Here is a 21,879-nt window from a genome sequence, read left to right on the forward strand (position 1 = left end):
CAGTTCGAGCTCACTACTGTCAACATGGAGCCTGCTTCAGATTCTCTGTCCCCCCTTCTTTCTCTGTCTTTCCCCCCACTCACACTCCATCTCTCAAAAATAGATTAAAAAAAAACATTAAATAAATGTATGCCCTGTCATGTATGTTTTTGACTTATTGTTAATAAATCCACATTAACACTGGTTACAATCTTTCTCTCTTTTCCTTCTTTCTTCCTTCTCCTCCTCCTCCTCTTTTTTAATGAAATAATTTCAATTATTGTATTTAATATAATTTGAAAGCAAATTCTCTACCGAATGTGAAAAGAAATGTAAACAATAATAGACTTATCTTCCAAAACTTTTTTGGTAAGAATAAAGTGTTCAGAAAGTGTGTGCTGCAAAATGGGCTTTCCAAGATATGTTTTGGGAATCAAACTCGTTTCCAAGGAAGTATAACTCTAAAATTATAATGCAGAAGATTTGACACACATATTTGGGGCACTATTCTTGAGGCCATCTCTCTTAATAGGAAGGAAACAAAACATGTGTATGTGCTTTGGGGCAGAAGACACAAACCAACACTAGCCTCAGTTCTGCCCTTTATGAGCTGTGTAGTCTTGAACAATTTACCTACTCTAAGCCTCACCTATGAAATGAGGATAATAAATGTACTTAATCAAAGGACACATAGAAGAGTTAAGGATTATGTAAAGTGATTATTACAGTGCCTAATGGACAGTTGGCACTAAGTAGATGCTCAGTCTTAATACTCTTTTTTTTTTTTAAATGTTTCTTTATTTTGAGAGGTGGCTTGGGGCAGAGAGAGAAGGAAAGAATCCCAAGTAGGATCCACACTGTCAGCACAGAGCCCGACATGGGGCTCGATCTCACAAACCGTGAGATCATGACCTGAGCCAAAATCAAGAGTCAGTTAGTTACTTACCTAACTGAGCCACCCAGGCACCCATCACTCTTAGTATTCACTTTAAGAATAGCTTAAAGTGAAAAACATCATTGAATTTGATGGCTGTTGGAATGCCTCTTAAATTAGTAAGTATAAAATAGTCATTGTCTTAAAGACATGACTGTATACACACACACACACACACACCACCACCACCACCACCACCACCACCACTACCAACAACAACAACCCTGAAACCTATCAAGGTAGTGAGAACTATCTAAAAGCTTTTGAAGTCAATGGGAAGGAATTTATTTCTGAGAATATTAAATAAAAACAAATCAAAATATTATATCCTTCAAATTCATGTTGTCAAATAATATCAAGAGTATAAAAAATCTATGATCTAAAATATACTCATCATAGCATTATGAAAACACATGCTCTTAAAGTTAGACAGCTTGAGTTCAAGCTCTGCCCCTTGGTGGTTTTACTTGGGCAAACAACTTAGTCTCTCAGCATCGTATTTTCTTCATCTATAAAATGGGCATAATTATAGCATCTAATGTATAGAGTTGTTATGGGGTTTAAATGGTTATTAACTATAATGTGTTTCTAACAGTAAAACACTCAATAAGTTCTTATTACTATAATTCTAAATTACTTTTGCTTCACCATCATAGGCCAGAGAAGGAAAGCATATTGTGATTTTTATTCCCTACTCTCCTTCGGAAACAACATGATTGAAGGGTTTGCTTGTTTTCCTAAAGTCAATGACAGCATTGCTTGAGATACTTGGCTGATCAGCAGAGTCAGACAGTGGTGACAGCTCACATTTGTGGGAAGTTCAGCATGCAGTTCAGAATATTTTATTGTTAGGCTGTCTGCAGAATTTCTAAAGTTCAAAATGGATAACACTAGAGACTCTGCCAGGGAAATTTATCATATAATTCAATATTAGTAGAAAATTTTTTACTTCAATGAAATCTGACCTAAGAAAAAATAATCTAGTAACATGTAAGATAGCATCTGAAGGAAAAGTTACACAGAGCACCATGCAAAGGATTAGTGAACTAGAGTTCGGATTGATTTCGGCACGAGAAATAGAACTCTAGGAATAATTTTGTTTGGTTTCTTTTCTGTAAGAAGGTAGTGGTTCCGTTGAAAACAAGTGCTTAAGCCTGAAAATTAAACAGAAGTATATTTACAGTGTACCCTCACAACAGAGCTGTTGTGTTGTTATAAAGCAGAGATTAAGAAATCTGAACAAATGTGCATTTATTTTTGAATTATGCTGTTTTGACTCTTATAATTTATACTGAGTGAAGTCCACCAATCTGAAGAAGGTTAATTTTCCTTGGTTAATTCGAAAATATTTTAGATGAAAATGGATGATCAGAACCACTAAGAATACAAACATCTGGTAAGTATGTGTGCACGTGCACATGTGTGTTAGAGAGAGAGAGGGAATGTGTCTCCTTAACAAATATAGACTTACATCATCAAACACAATACATATCTGACAGGTTTGCCATTGTAATACCAGGACAGTTGTGCATATTAAAACTGTTTTCTAAGTGTGAATACAATGCCAGATAATGCAGGTCTGATCCTCCAAAAGCATATAGTCTAGTGAGGAAAACCGTAGTGAGAAATTACAGATTTTTACAACCCCTCTTGACAATCAAAACCTTAAATTATATTCCAGATCATGAAATTATCGAAAAGCTTTATTCAGGACTCTAGAAATGGAGGAGAAAATAATGGAAGATGTCAGAGAAAAGAAACCATTTGTAAAGTGTGTGCGTTTGGTGGGGGGTGGCACACAGACAGCAAGGTAATTGTTTTAATTTTTCTCTAATAATAGACAGAAGTGCAAAATGTTGAAGTTAAGACCATAAAAAGGAAGTAAGATCATAAAGAAAACAGACACAGAAGGTTAAGAGGAAAGTGCCATGTCTAAGCAGACAAAGGGCAAGATTTGTTGAAGAAAGTAGTGAGAGGTGGTCACTACATAAAATTTAAAGTAAGTGAAATGATGAGGGATGAGATGAGAAAAAGCCTTTAGACTTGATAGGAAAGAAGTAAATGCTGATCTTTGATGAGCAGGTGGTTTCAGAAGAGTTTTAAAATTAGCTGGATGCTTCCTGGGACTCAGCTAAAGTTGATTCAGGGTAGGACTTGGAAGAATGGGTTACAGACCAAATATTTGAAAATCATAATAATTGAAAGAGAAAGAATTCACGCAAGTTACAAAGGAATGAAAGCTCAATCAAGAAAAAGTTTCATGATTAGGAAACAGGAAACATTTTCATATTTGAAGGAGGAAGAAATGGTATCTATTGAATGGAATTGGCAGAAATAGTGACTTAAACTATGGAGTGACATTCTGGACTAAAAGGAAAATGTGAGTTAAATATCCTTGTTAGAGAATAGGAGACAGAACTTACCCAGAAAGTGTAAGGAAGGATGTGAAAACATATTGAAAAGAATGGGAATCTAATAATGTGTCTTTCCTCATGAAAGGCACATTAGAGAAAAACATTTTCATGTTTTTCTCACTTCAGGGCTCCCACATACATTCTTATCCTTCCCAGAGAGATCTCTGTTCTTTTGTCTCCAACTAATGCAACACATCCTCCAGGTCTCAGCAAAAAGAGATTCTCTTTTAAGAGACATCTATCTTTCTTAATCTAGCACCCCAGGGTTTCTCTTTTTTACTTTTAAAGTACCCTGTTTTGTTTCGTTTTTGAGGAGAGCTTTTGGAATTATAATTGACCTCCACATTTGTGAGAAAGTCTGGGCATTGCTATTGACAACTGTAAAATGTGTATGACTGGGCACAATAGATTTTGGTGACAAAAGGATGAATAATCTTCATTCTTAGCTTGAGGGCCTTCTTTAAACATAACCTGGAAGACATTTCCAGTACTCCTGTGAAATATAGTGAAATGTTTTAAATTCTGCACTTCATGGAGTCTAAGAATTATAATATATCAGCATCTTTGTTTTACTGTTGCTCTGGGTCTGAACTAAAGCTGTGTTCTTCCAGAGGCTTTGCATTTATTTCTGCCACTCCCAACCTGATACCCCATGTCTTTGAGGTCTCTGGAACCATAATGGTGATGTGCATTCAGAGTTGCAAGTCTATGGGATCACTCTTTGTGGTTTGAATTCTCGGGGGAATTTTTTTTTCCTCCTTCTGTCTGGTGATAAGATTGAGACATTCAAATTTAATTTTGTACCTTTCTGAGTGGTAGCTTTATTTCTCATTAATTTTACACTTCGATTTCTGGCTTTGTCTGAGGAGGAAAAGATTTCCTATTAAATCCCCCAAGCTTGATTTTTTTTTTAATAGTAATGTGTCACAGTTGATGACAATCTATGGTGTATTAGATGTGATGGATTAAGGTAGTTTTTTCTCCTTCTTTTTGTTCACAAAGGCTACTTGTAAGAAATGAGTTAGCCAATTAGAAAGGAGAGTTTTCCTGTATTTATTTACCAGTAGAGAAAAATTATTTTTTGAGTACCTACTATATGCCAAGCACTGTTTTAGACACTGGGGACTGAGAAGGCAACAAACCAGACATAAATCCCTGCCCTCACAGAGTTTAATTCTAGTTCCTGTGCAATATGGTGACACCTGAAGTTGTTTGCAGGAAAATTTTATTTGTGTCACTAAGAACCAATGTAAATCGGGGCGCCTGGGTGGCTCAGTCGGTTAAGCGTCCGATTTCAGCTCAGGTCATGACCTCATGGTGCGTGAGTTCGAGCCCCACGTCGAGCCCCACGTCGAGCCCCGCGTCGAGCCCCGCGTCGAGCCCCGCGTCGAGCCCCGCATGGGGCTCTGTGCTGACAGCTCAGAGCCTGGAGCCCGTTTCAGATTCTGTGTCTCCCCCTCTCTCTGCCCCTCCCCTGTTCATGCTCTGTCTCTCTCTGTCTCAAAAATAAATAAACATTAAAAAAAAAAAAAAAAAAAGAACCAATGTAAATCAATTAATTCCTATTTCAATATAGCTTCTCTTTTGTAGAACTCCTTGCAGGTACAATTAAATAAATATGTGATCATTTCTTTGATGTCTGTCTTCACTATAAACTCCATGGGTAATGGAGTTTACTATAACTATAAACTCACTATAAACTCCAAGGTAATGAGGTAATGCCTTCCTTGTTTGGTCCTATATTCTCTGCATCTAACGCAGGGCTGACACCTGGAGAGCACTTAATAAACATGGATTAATGAGTGAAGTGAACTTGCTAGAACATTCACCTGAAAATTAACTAAGTTTTTTTTTTTTTAATTTAAAAAAAAATTTTTTTAATGTTTATTTATTTTTGAGACAGAGAGAGAGCATGAACGGGGGAGGGTCAGAGAGAGACGGAGACACAGAATCTGAAACAGGCTCCAGGCTCTGAGCTGTCAGCACAGAGCCTGATGCGGGGCTCGAACTCACAGACTGCCAGATCATGACCTTAGCCGAAGTCAGTTGCCCAACCGACTGAGCCACCCAGGCATCCCTGAAAATTAACTAAGTTTTAATAATCATGCGAATGATTTTTATCAATTTTTATACTTTAAGGTGTCATAGAGTAAACTGGAGACTACTTTTTTCACCTTTTTTTCATGAAAAAGCATTTAACTACTCATATCACAGTTCACATCAAAAATTACATTGCCATGCTTTCTTCTATGCTGTAGTCTTAACAAAAAATCTTTTCAGTTATATCCAATTCTTTAGATGCCATCAGAACTTTTACGCTTAACATAGCTCATTTCATTTTGTTTTATTTAACACTTAAACGATCATTTCTCATTTCTTTGCTTCATTGTCTTCTCTAGGGATACTATTACTCAAAGCCAATTTTCTACATTCTATTCTAAATGTCCATTTTTGTCTATGACATTAGCAGACATCTCTTTCCATTCTCTCCACATACAGGTATGTATTCAGATTTGTTTTCTATAACAACCTGTCTGAGTTGAGCCAGAGTTTCAAGGCTAAACAATGATTGAATTTTTATTTGTTTTATTGAGGTTTTAGTTCTCTGAACTTCCTGTTTATCTTGACCTATTCTTGTTTAATAGACATAATGACCTCTTTGATATCATTAAAGTTAAGTAGAAATTCTCTATTATTTTTTACTTCATTAAGAAAATATTTTTTAAGGAATAAGATTTTCTTTTAGGCCCTGAGAAATCTTTTTCATTCTTTTAAGTCGTAAGTTTTTTGGCTTTGATTTTTAGTAGTGATATGTGGCTTTTTGCTATTTGTTTATACATTAATATAATACAGTTGACATTTTTTTCCTTTAGAAAACTCAGGAAACTGCTGAATAAAGTAGCTCACATATCTTTTTGAAAAAAGAGCACCTTCCTGGGCCCTGGTGTGGGGACGGATTGGGCATGGGGAATGCCACTCCTAACATTGTTCTCTCTGGTCTGAACACCAGTTGGATATTCCAGATAGATTTAGGGATGGAGTCCAAGTAGATTCGGCCTCTTTCTATATCATGAAAATTGTTTGCTTGTGGGAAACTTTGAGATATAATCAATGGGAATTTTGAGATTTCTATCATAAGCTTTCTTCTTTCTGCTGAATTCCTATACACAGAGGACACTCAACAAAACACAATTGCTCTAGAAATGTTATGACCTCTATGGCATGTCTTAGACCAAATAACATAAGGTATGCCCAACTGCTTTGTACTAAGAGAAATCTGTACCTAGTAAAACACTTTAACTAGAGGCCTTTAATTCATAAAATAAGAGTTGACTCTTGAACAGTGAAAGGATTAGAGGCATTGGCCCCCTGCACAGTCAAAATCTAAATATAACTTTTGACTTCCCCAAAACTTTACTAATAGCCTACTGTTGACCGAGAGCCTTACTGAAAACATAAACAGCTGAGTAACACATATTTTATATGTTATATGTATTATACACTGTATTCTCATAATAAAGTAAGCTAGAGAAAAGAAAATGTTATTAAGAAAAATCATAAGAAAGAGAAAACACATTTACAGTCCTGTAATGTATTTATTGAAAAAAATCCACTTGTAAGTGGACCCATGTGGTTCAAACCTGTGTTGTTCAGTGGTCAGTTGTATACACAATATACCCAAATATAAGATCATCCTGATAATAAGACAATCCCATTTTGTCAAATGATTCATTCTAATAACTTGAAAGCATAAATGTTCAGAAATAACCACACATCTACTCTTAGTATTTAATTTATTTATTAGGTTTATACATATAAATCACTTCTATAAAATATACTCTAGAAGAATTGCTGTGTTTGTAGTTATCCAGAAAAAAGTTTCATAGAAATTCTTCATATACACATTCAACTTCAATTTCTTTATTATCTCTAAAAGCCATTTGTGAGTTTTCTTTTTTTTTATCATTTAATTTATTTCTTAAATTTACATCCAAGTTAGCTAGCATATAGTGCAACAATGATTTCAGCAGTATATTTCTTAATGCCCCTTACCCATTTAGCCCATCATCTCTCCCACAACCCCTCCAGTAACCCTCTGTTTGTTCTCCATATTTAATAGTCTCTTATGTTTTGTCCCCCTCTCTTTTATATTATTTTTACTTCCCTTCCCTTATGTTCATCTGTTTTGTATCTTAAAAATTTTTTTTAATGTTTATTTATTTTTGAGAGACAGAGAGAGACAGAGCATAAGCAGGGGAGGGGCAGAGAGAGAGGGAGACACAGAATCTGAAGCAGGCTCCAGGTTCCGAGGTGTCAGCACAGAGCCCAAGGCAGGGCTTGAACTCATGAACTGTGAGATCATGACCTGAGCTGAAGTTGGTGCTTAACTGACGGAGCCTCCCAGGCACCCCTGTTTTGTATCTTAAAGTGCTCATATAAGTGAAGTCATATTTATCTTTCTCTGAGTGACTTATTTCTGTTAACATAATACCCTCTAGCTCCATCCATGTAGTTGCAAATGGCAAGATTCCATTCTTTTTGATTACTGAGTAATACTCCATTATATATATATATATATATATATATATATATATACACACACACACACACATATATATGCCACATTTTATATATATATATATATATGTATGTATATATATATATACACACACACACCACATTATGTGTGCGTGTGTATATATATATATATATATATATATATATATATATACACATACACACCACGTCTTCTTTATCCATTCATCTATCAATGGACACTTGGGCTCTTTCCATAATTTGGCTATTGTTGATAGTGCTGCTATAAACATTGGGGCATATGTGTCCCTTTGAAACAGCATACCTGTATCCCTTGGATAAATACCTAGTAATGTAATTGCTGGGTTGTAGGGTAATTCTAGTTTTAATTTTTTCAGGAAGCTCCATACTGTTTTCCAGAGTGACTGCACCAGTTTGCATTCCCACCAGCAATGCAAAGATTTCCTCTTTCTCCACATCATTGCCAAGCTGTTGCCTGAGTTGTTAAGGTTAGCCATTCTGACAAGTGTGAGGTGATATCTCATTGTGGTTTTGATTTGTATTTCCCTGATGATGAGTGACGTTGAGCATTTTTCATGTGTTGGTTGGCCATAGGGATGTCTTCTTTGGAGAAATGTCTATTCATGTCTTTTGCCCATTTCTTAACTGGATGATTTGGTTTTTGGGTGTTGAGTTTGATAAGTTCTTTATAGATTTTTGGATACTAACCCTTTTTCTGATATGTCGTTTGCAAATATCTTCTCCCATTCCATCAGTTGCCTTTTAGTTTTGCTGATTATTTCCTTTGCTGTGCAGAAGCCTTTTATTTTGATGAGGTCCCAAAGGTTCATTTTTGCTTTTGTTTCCCTTGCCTCCAGAGACATGTTGAGTAAGAAGTTGCTGCGGCCAAGGTCAAAGAGGTCTTGCCTGCATTCTCTTCAAGGATTTTGATGGCTTCCTGTCTTACATTTAGGTTTTTCATCCATTTTGAGTTTATTTTTGTGTATAGTGTAAGACAGTGGTCCAGGTTCATTCTTCTTCATGTCGCTGTCCAGTTTTCCCAGCACCATTTGTTGAAGAGACAGTCTTTATTCCATTGGATATGCTTTCCTGCTTTGTCAGAGATTAGTAGGCCATACTATTGTGGGTCCATTTCTAGGTTTTCTATTCTGTTCCATTGATCTGAGTGTCTGTTTTTGTGTGAGTACCATACTGTCTTGATGATTACAGCTTTGTAGTATAGCTTGAAGTCCGGGATTGTGATGCCTCCTGCTTTGGTTTTCTTTTTCAAGATTGCTTTGGCTATTCGGGGTCTTTTTTGGTTCCATACACATTTTAGGATTGTTTGTTCTAGCTCTGTGAAGAATGCTGGTGTTATTTTGATAGGTATTCCATTGAATATGTAGATTGCTTTCGGTAATATTTTAACAACATTTGTTCTTCCCATCCAGGAGCATGGAATCTTTTTCCATCTTTCTGTGTTTTCTTCCATTTCTTTCATAAGATTTCTATAGTTTTCATTGTATAGATTTTTTACCTCTTTGGTTAGATTTATTCCTAGGTAATTTATGGTTTTGGGCCACTTTTCGACAATTAACTGAGCCATTTATTTTTTTATTAAGACAGTTTTCTTTTTAAAATTCACTCTGTGAATATCTATCTCCTCCACATAATCATTTAGTGTCACACTTTGCATGTCATCTTTAAAGGTTTTATTTATAATAGCATTCAATACTTGGAATTGAGAAGCTGCACACCCAGAGATAATGACTATAATCCATGCAAAATTTCTTTATTCCCTCCTTTTTTAAAAATGCATTTCTTTGGATGACATCTGGGCATCCCAAACTGCCACTTATTGAAATTATTTCAGGCTATTGTGCTTCCTCTGTTTGCCCAAAATAAACTTGAGTATTTGACTTGTAACACAAAAACTTTGTGGGGATTCAAATACCACTTAACTCCTCTGTTATTTTTTTTTGGAAAAAATATCACCTTATATTAAAGTATAGGGTAAAAATAAACTTAATTGGTATGCCAAAAAATGGTTGCCAAATTACTCCGAAAATTGTCAGTCATTACATTAGAACCTGAAGCTCTAATTTTAATCTCCTTCAGCCATCCGAGCTAAGTTGTGGTTATCAACTGCAAACCTTTGAGAAGAGTAAGGGTCAGCCCCAATAATGAACACAGAGTTAAGGACTTTGGTAAAGTGTTGGACAGATGACTTAGAAGAGAATGACCTAATTCTGTGTCAATTATTTATCAGATGACATCCTGAAGTAGTCAAAGCAAAGGCCCAGAATGCAAATACCAGCAAAGATAGCAAGGATGTTAGCTGGAGAAAGACAGGGATTTTTGCCCGATGTGTACACACTGATATTCTCAGCGCCTACTTCTATGCCCCCGTGATGATGACTCAGCATATATGGGACCATCCACTGAATCAATAAAGATACCATGTTTTAGATAAGTTCCGATTCTTTTCACAGTTAAAATTGTTTTAGGGGTGCCTGGGTGGCTCAGTTGGTTAAGCAGCCGAGTTCGGCTCAGGTCATGATCTCGCGGCCCGTGAGTTCAAGCCCCGCATCGGGCTCTGTGCTGACAGCTCAGAGCCTGGAGCCTGTTTCAGATTCTGTGTCTCCCTCTCTCTGACCCTCCCCCGTTCATGCTCTGTCTCTCTCTGTCTCAAAAATTAATAAACGTTAAAAAAAAAATTAAAAAAAAATTGTTTTAGATTTTTGGGGTACCTGGTGGCTCAGTTAGTTAAGCGTCCGACTCTTGATTTCGGCTCAGGTCATGATCTCACGGTTTCTGGGTTTGAGCCCCACTTCAGGCTCTTCATTGACAGCTTGGAGCCTGCTTAAGAGTCTCTCTCCCTCTTTCTCTGCCCTTACCCTGCTCATACTCTGTCTCTCTCTCTTTCTCTCTCTCGCTCAAAATAAATAAATAAACAAAAAAAAAATGTTTTAAATCCAAGTTCTAAAATTGTTTTTAATCCTTGTTTGAATTCTAATCCTACTTTTATAAGTCATGTGACTTTGGACAAGCTAAACTTTAGTTTTCTCATGTATAAAATAAAAATTCTAATGATTCATATTCTTTTAAATTTAATCTTTATTTATTTTTGAGAGAGAGAGAGGGCACGAGTGGGGGAGGGGCAGAGAGAGAGAGAGGGAGGCATAGAATCTGGAGCAGGCTCCAGGCTCTGAGCTGTCAGCACAGAGCTCGATGCAGGGCTCCAACCCACAAGCTCTGAGATCATGACCTGAACTGAAGTTGGATGGTTAACTGACTGAGCCACCCAGGTGCTCCTCTAATGATTCATATTCTTAAAAGATTTTATTAAAAGATAAATTATCCAACATACATAAATAATATATAACATTTAGTACCATGAGAAAAAAAGGTTACTGTATCCCTAGGAAAAGATTGGTTTTTGGCCATACTAAGTAATTACCCAAATTTCCTCAATGATAAATGGCAACTTGCTTTAATAACTGAACTTCTGAAATGCAGGGCATCAGCAATAGCCTTATTATTGTAAACATAAGTCAATTCGCAGCAACTAATAACTCAGTAATTCAGCTCCTAAAAGTTCATGAGTCAGCCAGTCTATCTCCACTAACAGAGCTACATAGCTAAATTAGGTCAACCAAGTCCCTAGACATGCAAACTTCGAAAAATCCACCAATCTGGAGTCCCACACTTCCCTAAACCCAGTAAGATGAGCTTTCTGCTGTGCTCATAGAGACTGTCTTAAATAGTTCTCTCCCACATGGCAAGCAACAAACTCAGCCTTTATTATTTGTTTCAGATATTGACTAGTGGGTGTTTCCTTGACAAATGTCTGACATATGGGAAACATTCAATCAACTTAATAATCTGTTGCTGCTTCTGCTTCTGCAGTTATTACTATTAACAATTACATTAATATTACAGAGTGCATTGAGATTGCCCTGACCTCTTCAGTAATCAGGCAAAAACATTTATTTAAGAAAAAGAATTAGGAAGAAGTGATCTGGGATTTTTTGTCAGTCAGTTTGAGAAAACTTTGTTATGTGACCTAGAGTTGTGGTGGGAGAAGAGATGTTTAGCATTATTAGTTTTTAGAAAAAAAACATTCAAAGTTTTATAGCTAGAAGAACTATGAAGTTCTTGTCAGACCAGATTGGGGTTCTTGAGAAATTAATCTGTAAAATATGAGAGATGATTAACTTTCAACATATTAAAAGTGTAAGCCTAGGCCTAGAATGGATCCCCCCCCCCCACTTTACTGTGAGGTGGAGAAAGTTTTATATATATCCACTCCAACCCTTCCCTAACTTACCCCCAAACCCTCAGCAATGAAATGAAGAGTATTAGAAATTCATGTGGCCTTTGCTTTGCACTTTTATTCCAGGTGATATAATAAATAAAAACTCATGAGTCACTTTGTAATCAAAACTGGGATTTATCTCTGATCCGTTTCCTTTGTATTACCTTTTAGAAAGCATATTGAAAAGTCAGATGTAATCTCAAATTTTGATCTAACCCTATGAAGCCTCTCACCAGGTCCTATATTTCTAAAGCCTACCTGGCATTTTAGATTTGGGTGGAAGGAGATGGTGGTGGGCATTCTTGACCCTAGAGACCTAGAATCTTTCCTGAGAGATATTGTATTGTGGTTAAACAAGGAATAAGCCCTCCTAATTTGGCCCTACTTGAGAAACTTTGCAAGGTGGGTTTACAGCTCTGACTTCCTCTTTACATATAATTGTGCTATTAAGAGATCACTCAAAATTCTGATTTTCATTGTCATCTTAACTTCCAAAGAGACAAATTAACTGGAATTAATTTGAATAAATGCTTATGTAGAATAACTCCTCCTTGTAATTTTCTAATGTCATGATTTGTATTGACTAGAAACATTCTTTTTCACAAATCTAAAATGATAATTTGAATTTCTAAATATTAACAGTATGTTGTTAAACAATATGATTGATTGAAGCTATCAGTGTAGCGTTTCACAGCTTTATTTGAAAAGGGCAATTTTAAGATTTTTTTAAAATCCAAAACATCATTGTTCTGATACTTGAAAGTCTATATAAAAAACTCTGAAAACAAAATGATTTTGCCACAAGTGTGTTAGTATATGTGTATTAAAATCAAGCATATCAATTAAATACTGTATTATGTAAAATTAAGTATAAAGAAGAATATATAGTACTTATCATTATAAAACACAAGGGCTGATTACAAGGACAATATATAAAAGTCAACTATGTCTCCATATAGTAGCAACAAACCATTAGAAAATAGAAACAAACACTATTTCACAATATTGTTAAATTATGATTAAATACCTAGGAATAAATCTACAAAAGTTGTGAAGCCCTCTCCACTCAAAACTATAAAACACTGCTGAGTAAACTCAAAGAAGATATACATATGTTCATAGATCAGAGAAGCCTACTGTGTTTAAAGATCAGAAAACTCAATATTGACAAAATCCAAATTATCCTCAAAGCTATCTATAGATTTAATACAATACCCCAAATAATCCTAGTCTTTTTTAAAAATTTTATTTTGTGGAAAATGAAAAACTAATTCTAAAATTTATATGGTAATATAAAATACTTAGACTGGCCATGACAATCTTGAAGGTTAAAAACAAAGTTGGAGGGCTTATACTACAAAATATAAAGACTTTCTATAAAACTGTAATAATTAAGACAGCATGGTAGTGGAATAAAGAAGTATCATTCTAATGGATTCCAATGGGTTCCATTGGACATTAGAGTCAAAAATTATTTCTATATACATAGAGTCACCAAATTTACAAAAACAGGTACCACTGCAACTGGATGGGGAAGAGATACCTTCCCAATAAATAGCCCTGGACCAACTGGATATCTTTATAGAAAGAAAGGAACCTTTATTTCTACTTTCTATCACACACAAACATTGTTTATGAATCATAGTCCTACCTATGTGTTAAAGGCAAAACAATAAAGCTTCTAGATAAAAACAGAAGATAATATCTTCATGCTCTTTGGGTAATATATTTTTTTAAAGAGACAGTAAAAGCATTAACTATAAAATAAAAGATTAAAAAATTGGCCTTTAGGAAAAACAACACCTTCTATTTATTAAAAAACACAAGAGAATGAAAAGACACAGTGGGAGAAAACATTTGTAATTCAACAGTGGATTGGACTCATTCTTGCAAGTTACAGAGCATTCCTGCAAATCAATAAAGGAAAGCTTCAGATAAACCCAACTAAAAATGGTCAGAAGACTTGGAACGGACACATTACCACTTGGTATCCAAATTTCCAAGTAAGTGGATGAAAAGCTGTGCAATATCATTAGTCATTATGAAATGCAAATAAGAATGTGATACTCGCATCCACTACAGTAGCTATTGTGATGCAAGTGAATTTGCAGAGCAACTGGAGCTCTTACATATTGCTAGTGGAAGTACAATTGACAGTCTATGAATAACTGCCAGTATCTTGTAAGCTAAACACATGCCTATCACATGATCTAGCAAATCCTGGAAATGATTGCAACAAAAGGCATATACAAAAATATTCAATGCAGTTTACCCAAGTAAAATATTCATCAACAGTAGAACAAATATATTGTGGCATATGTACATATTGTAATATTACAAAGCAGTTAAAAGAACATTAGCTACATGTAATACCTGGATGACTCTCACAGACATAAAAGACTATGATTCTATTTATTGGAAGTTCAAGAACAATGAGTGCTCATTTATAGCAAGAAAAGTATCAACCTTTGGAGGCTATTACTTGGTCAGGGGCAAAGAAAGCTTTCTGAGGTGCTGGATATGTTCTATGTCTCAGTGTTGATGGTGGTTGCCATGGACATGTCTGTGTGTGTGTGTGTGTGTGTGTGTGTGTGTGTGTGTGAGTGTGTGTGAAAATTCAGAGCTCAATATACATATATATATGCTTTCCTGAATACATTCTATAACTCAATATCAAAACCACACAAACACATAGAAATCAAACCAATATGATGTCACTACACATATCCCATTATAACTAAAATGAGAAAGACAGAAAATACTATGTGTTGAAGAAGGTAAGGAACAACTGGAAGTGTCTTATATCGAGGGTGGGTGTATACACTGGAACAACTGCTTTAGAAAACAATTTGGTAATATTTACTAAGATGAACATAAGCATACTTTATGACCAGCAATACTACTGCAAGGTATATACTCAAGAGACATGTTCACCAAGTGACATATACAAGACTGTTCATAGTAACATCTGCTATAGTTATAAACTGTGGTATATCCATATAGTGCATTATTTCAGATGAAAGAGAATGAGTGAACTATAATCATATATAATGACTGAATAAATATTACAAAGAATGTTAACCAAAAATGTCAGATGCTGAAGACTACATACTGTATAATTACATTTATAAAAATTCAAACAGACAAAACTAATCTATGGGATTAGAAGTCAGGATAGTGACTATTGTTGGGAGTGGGAGAGGCAGCAGCTAGACAAGAACTTTAGGGAGATGTCTGGTGTGCTGGTAATATTGTGGTTATTCATCTGAGGGACAGTTTCATTTATATTCACTTGTGAAATATATTCAGTTTGTGAAAACCCACCAAATACCATTTGGTATTTGTAAATACCAAATCATGTATTTACATGATTTGTGCATTTGTCTATGTGTATATATTTTTTATTTAAAATGTTTTTTAATATTTATTTATTTTTAAGAAAGAGACACAGAGTACGAGCAGGGGAGGGGCAGGGAGAGGTGGGAGACACAGAATCTGAAGCAGGCTCCAGGCTCTGAGCTGTCAGCACAGAGCCCCACACGGGGCTTGAACTCACAAACTGCGAGATCATGACCTGAGCTGAAGTTGGACACTTAACCAACTGAGCCACCCAGGCTCCCCTATATGTATATATTCTTTGATGGAAAGTTTACTTGAAAAAATGCAAAGTCTTTTAAGGTACCATATTCTATTTAAATTCTGTTCCAATTTTAACTTGATTAATGCAACAGATGTGCCCCTATAATTAATTAAATCATAGTTGCAATCAAAGTCATTTGCTTATTGATTTATGTGATCATTTTCAAGGTGCTTTATCTTCATTTTCATTGACCTTCAATTGACAGAGACCTCAAACACTGCAGTTTGGGTGACTATTACTCCTCATTTTTGTATCATGAGGCTCCCAGTGAATTTATAAGGCATCAGCGGTAAAGAATCTTTAAAAAAAAATCTTTAAGGGGTGCCTGGGGTGGCTCAGTGAGTTAAGTGTCCAACTCTTGGTTTCAGCTCAGGTCATGATCTCACCGTTGGTGGGTTTGAATCCCCTGTTGGGCTCTGTGCTGACAGCTGAGAGCCTGGAGCCTGCTTCGGATTCTGTGTCTCCCTCTCTCTGCCCCTCCCCTGTTCATGCTCTCTGTCTGTCTCTCAATAATAAATAAATGTTAAAAAGAATTAAAGAAAAATAAAAAAGCCTTTAAAGTAACCAAACGTAACTGCTGGGTAAAACTGGATTATTGGATATGTATTTTTTTTTCTTAAGCAAGATCTATTAAATCATACAATGAAATTCTGCTAGTTGGAATACACTACAGAAATTATATAATTTACCTTTGTATTACTAAATAAATAATCTGAGGCTCAAGAAAATAAGTGACACGCAAGAGGCTTGTTATTTATTCATTAATTTTCTCGTACGTTGAAATATGTTTTGAGCACGCATACGGTCCCAGACACTGCATTAGTTACCTTAGATATATTAATGAAGAAGATGAATAAAAATCTCTGCATTATGAAACTTAAATTCCAGATTTGGGAGACAAACAATAAAGAATAAATGTGATTAATAAGTAAGTTATGTGATATGTGATATGCTAAATAGTAATTAATGCCATGAACAATGGAAAAGTCCAGATTGAAGATCACAGGATGGGGTTGGCGAGCTCAAGAATAGTATTAAATACGATTGTTAGTGAAGGTCTCATTGATATGATGAAATCTAAGCTGTGTCTTGAAGAAAGTGAAGAAACTAATCATGAAGATATTGAAAGAAAAGCCTTCCAGACGGAGAGAGTATAGCCAGCACCAAGGCACTAGAGCAGGAATGTGGCCAGTAAGTTTCGGGAATAGTGGAAGACCAATGAAGATGAAGTGTAGTAAGCAAATGTGAGAAGAACAGAAGTGGGTCAGAATATCGTGGGGTACGGAGTAGGGCCCAGATCACACAGGCCCTTTAACCCATTATAGAAACTTTTATTTTTAGTCCAAGAGTAATGTCAAGCCGTTGAAGTGTCTTGACCAGACAATCATTCCAGCTTCTGTGATGAGAACAGATTATAAAGGGCAAGGGTGGAAAGAAGGAACCTCTTAGGAAGCTATTGCAGTAACCCAGCCAAGAGTTGATGAAAGCTTATTTCATGATGTAGCAGTGAAGATGATGATAGATGGTTGGATTTTGAATATATTTTGAAAGTAAAGTTACATGATTAGGAAATCAGTAGATTGGATGTTGGCTGTTAGATAAAGACAGGGTCAAAGATGATTCCAAGGTTTTTGTTTATTTGATCAGAGCAAAGCACAGATGGTAAAATAAAACAACTGGGGCTTGAGATGGAGCAGCTTTGCAAGAGAAAGTTCAGGAGTTCAGTTTTGGACATGTTGACTCTGAGATGTTTATAAGACATTCATGTAGAGCTGTCAAGACTATAAGTTAGATACACCTGAATTTTAAGAAATAAGTCTGGGCCAGAGATACAAATTTTGGAGTTGCCATATATTATGGGCTGAATTATGTATCCAATTCATATATTGAAGCCTGGTACCTCAGGTTGTTACTATATTTGGAGATAGAGCCTACAAGAATGTAATAAGTTAAAATGAAGCCATTAGTGTCCTAATCTAATATGTATGTATCCATATAATAAGGGGAAATTGAGGCATACAGGGAGACACCAAGTGTGCACAGGCACAGAGAAAATACCCTGTGAGGACACAGTGGGAAGGCAGTCATCTGCAAGCCCAGGAGAAAGGCTTCAGAAGAAACCAAACCTGCTGACACCTTGACTTTGGATATCTAACTCTTTCCAGAATTGTGAAAAAATAAATCTCTGTTGCTTAAGCCACCCAGTCTGTGGTATTTTGTTATGGCAGTCCTAGCAAACTAATACACCATCAAAATGGCATTTAAAGGCATGATTGAATGAGATTGTCAAGAGACTGAGTGAAACCCGAGGCATTCCAATGTTTGGAGGTTGGAATGAGCAAAGGCTATAGAGGCCGAACAACTAATCAAATAGGAGCAAAACAGGGAGAACGTTTTCTTTGGTGCTAGGCAAACAAATTGTGCTATGTGGGAGACAAGGTTCAACTGTGATAAATGCCACTGTTAGGTCAAGTAGGAAGACATTGAGAACTAATAGTGCATTTTTGATGTAACAAATTAGAGTCGATTTGAGAGGATGAAAGGAGGGAAATCAAAGGCAGTAACTATAGAAAACATTTTTGAGGAGTTTTACTGTAAGGAGGAGCAAAATGGTGTGGTGCTAACAGTTGGGGAAAGAGGGATCAAAGATATTTTTAAAGCTAAGAGTAATAACATTTAAGCTGATGGCAAAGATCAAACACACAAAATTTTGATGATGTAAAAGAAAAACTGCTGGAGTGACATCTTTGAATAGGTTCAGGATGAGATTGTATGCAAGATATTAGGGCATAGAAAGTTCATCTATGGTAATGTTGGGGGCGGTATATGTGAGTGCAGGTTCTGGTAAGTAGATGTCATGGTCAGAATTGGTTAGTGGTCTCATGTGATTGCTTCACATTTTGCAATATGAAGCAAGGTCATCAGCTGAGAGAGGGAATGGAGAAAGAAATATTGGGAGTCAGAGCATAGAAGAAGCTGTGAAGTAGTTATAAAGTAATAATAAACCAGAAAGTTATAGTATAGTCACTTAACAATATTAAAGATTGTCTTGAGGTTATAGACAATATCTTGAGAGAGACCAGTCTGCTTGCTTGTATGCTTTTATTCAACAACAAACACTCAACCACATGGGTCTAGGCAGGAAGTCGGTGAAGAGTTACGGTTTCAACAAGAAAGTACAATGAAGCAAGAACAGAGTAAAGGAGCTGAGGGTGTGGGCAAGGGAATCATTATAGTGATAGAGCACTGAATTTAAGCCAAATGAAGAGGGAAATAAGAACACTGAGATGCCAAGGATAGGGAAACATTGGAAAGACCCTCAGAATGGAGGTCCCAGTAGGGTGAAAGGGTTTTGAATCACCGTTTGGTAAATACGGTAGTAATAATTGTTTCAGACAAGAATCATCAATAGATGCTAAAATTCATGGACAAAAATACATGATGAGAAACAGCATATTTATAGTCTCCTCTTCCTACAAGATATTTATTAATTACAAAGGAAAAATACTAACTTTACAGTGCAGCAATCTTCAGGTACCAACTTGACTAAATGATCAAAGTTAATATCAACACTAATGGGACAAATCAACACTAGGCATCACCTGATATGATACACTGAGAAGTGTGTTAACACCAATTCTGTGCTGTTATTTTGAAAACTGCATACCCTGATTTTAGTCATAAGGAAATATCAGACAAATCCAACTTGAGGGACATTTGATAAAACAAAAAAGGTCAGTAGTCTTGAAAAGGGTTAAGTTCATAAAACTCAAAGATAGAAGGAAGCACTGTCCCAAACTAGAGAAGACATGACAAATAAATGTATTATGGGATCTTATATTAAATCTCAGTCTGAAAACACATATTAAATTATATATATATATATATATATATATATAATATAGTATAGATTATATACTATGTATATATATACTATATATATGTAGTATTATATATATATACTATATAATATAGTATAGATTATATACTATGTATATATATACTATATTATATATATTAGTGATACATTTATATATTATATATATATATTAGTGATATATTTTGGTGAAATTGAACAAGGTCTGTAGATTAGTTAATAATATTGTTTCAATCTTAATTTCTTGCTTTTGATGATTGTACTTTGGTTGTATAAAATATTAACCTTTGAGGAAGCTAGTTGAAGAACATATAGTAATTATTTTTAATTTTTTTGCAACTATTTACAAGTCTGAAATTATTTCATAATAAAAAGCAAAAAACCAAAAAGTTTCCCTGGTTGAGGTACCAGAGGGAAAGTTCTGGAAAAATAGGAGCTGGTCAGAAAGTGGGATGCAGGCAGTAGTGGGTTGCTCATAAAGCTAATCAAGCTTGAGTTCCAGGGCCCCTCGTGTTCAGGTGCTTCCCTGGGACACGGGATATAGCAATATGCTCATAGGACATATGCTTTTGCAATATTCATGAAAGTAAACTATTTGGGCCATGATTAGTTAAGACTTCTGTTGGAAAATCTAACTGTTTTCTGCCACACTTGCACTTTTGTTGGATAGAAGTGGAGTGGCCACAGGCATTTTTGAGATCTGACCAAGAGAAGCTGACTCCAGGATACATTTCAATTTGTGTTTAGTGATTTTACATATGTGTGTGTGTGGACTTCAATCACGTTTTTGTATAGTTAAGTTACTGCTAAAAAGGCTCTGAGAGACAAAAGAGCCACTAGAAGACTCTTTATATTGCATGTGTAATGTATGTAATATATATCATATACATATAAGATATATAATATATACAGATATAGGTTATATATTTATACATATTTATATTTATAATGTTAATAATATCCAATATAATACATATTTATATTTTAATATATTTGTAATATGTCATTATATAAAATATATAACACTTATATATTATCGATCATTTATTTATCTATATCTATATAGATAATTTATCTATATCTATCTATATATATACACACACATATACATACACATATACTATATATACATATAGATCATACACACACACACACACACACACACACACACACGAGATGTTTTCTTCTGGTTCCTGACATAGGGCTCCTGAAACCCTTATAAATTCTGAAGTAATGAGCACTAAGAACATCTTTTGTTCTAATATTTGGTCTTTGATCCCATCCCTGACGCAGAGCTCCTAATATACCCTTGGAAGTTCCTAGGTGATAGAAATGTCTTTTGTTCTAATGAGGGCACCCTGGGTGGGCTCCTGGATGGGGACTGGTCATCAGAAAGACCAAGCCATTATTAGAAGCTTAGAATTTTTAGCCCTACTCTCCATTCCCCTAAGAGGAGAGAAGAGCTAAAAATGGAGTTAAAAACTGATTATGCCTATGTGAGGAAGCTTCCATGAAAGTCCCAATAATATGGGGTTTGGAAAACTTCCAGGCTGGTGAACACATCCACATACCAGGAGAATGATGGACTCCAACTCCATGGGGACAGAATCTCCCATACTTGGGACCCTCCCAGACTTCACTCTATGTATTGCTTCATCTGGTTGTTCATCTATAACATTTATTATATCCTTTAATAGATTGATACATGTAAGTATGTGTTTCCCTGAGTTCTGTGGCCTATTCTATGCAAATAATCAAATCCAAGGGGGAGAAGTTCAAGGGAAACTGATCTGTAGGCAAGTCAGATAGAAGTTGTGGTAATCTGGAGGCCTACTATTGCAATTTATATCTGAAGTGGAAGACAGTTTTGTGGGACTGAACCCTTACCTGTGGGATCTACCTCCCGGTAGACAGTGTCAGAATGAAGTTAAATTGTAGGACACCCAACTGGTTTTGTACAATTCCTTGGCATGAGAAAAAAACCCACACATCTAGTGTCAGAAATGTAATGAGTAGGGTAATAGTGCGAGAGTCACAGAGGAAACAGAGGAGGAACAACTAAATTTTTTCCTTCAAATCAACATAAACAGGGATAAGGTCGCAATGAGATTATACCTAGTGGATTTAAGGAGTGTTTTTAGTGACAGCCAGATGTAGAACCTAAAACTTCTGACTACATGG

The 21,879-nt window shown here is 35.6% G+C and overlaps 1 protein-coding gene across 3 annotated transcripts in view; it reads right to left on the reverse strand.

Moving 5' to 3' along the window:
* The window catches only part of GALNTL6 (polypeptide N-acetylgalactosaminyltransferase like 6), a 1,200,276-nt gene that overhangs the window by 371,187 nt on the left and 807,210 nt on the right, over positions 1-21,879 (reverse strand). The gene's annotated exons all lie outside the window — the stretch shown is intronic.

Source organism: Neofelis nebulosa, chromosome 3, assembly GCF_028018385.1.
Source record: "Neofelis nebulosa isolate mNeoNeb1 chromosome 3, mNeoNeb1.pri, whole genome shotgun sequence".
NCBI lineage: Eukaryota > Metazoa > Chordata > Mammalia > Carnivora > Felidae > Neofelis > Neofelis nebulosa.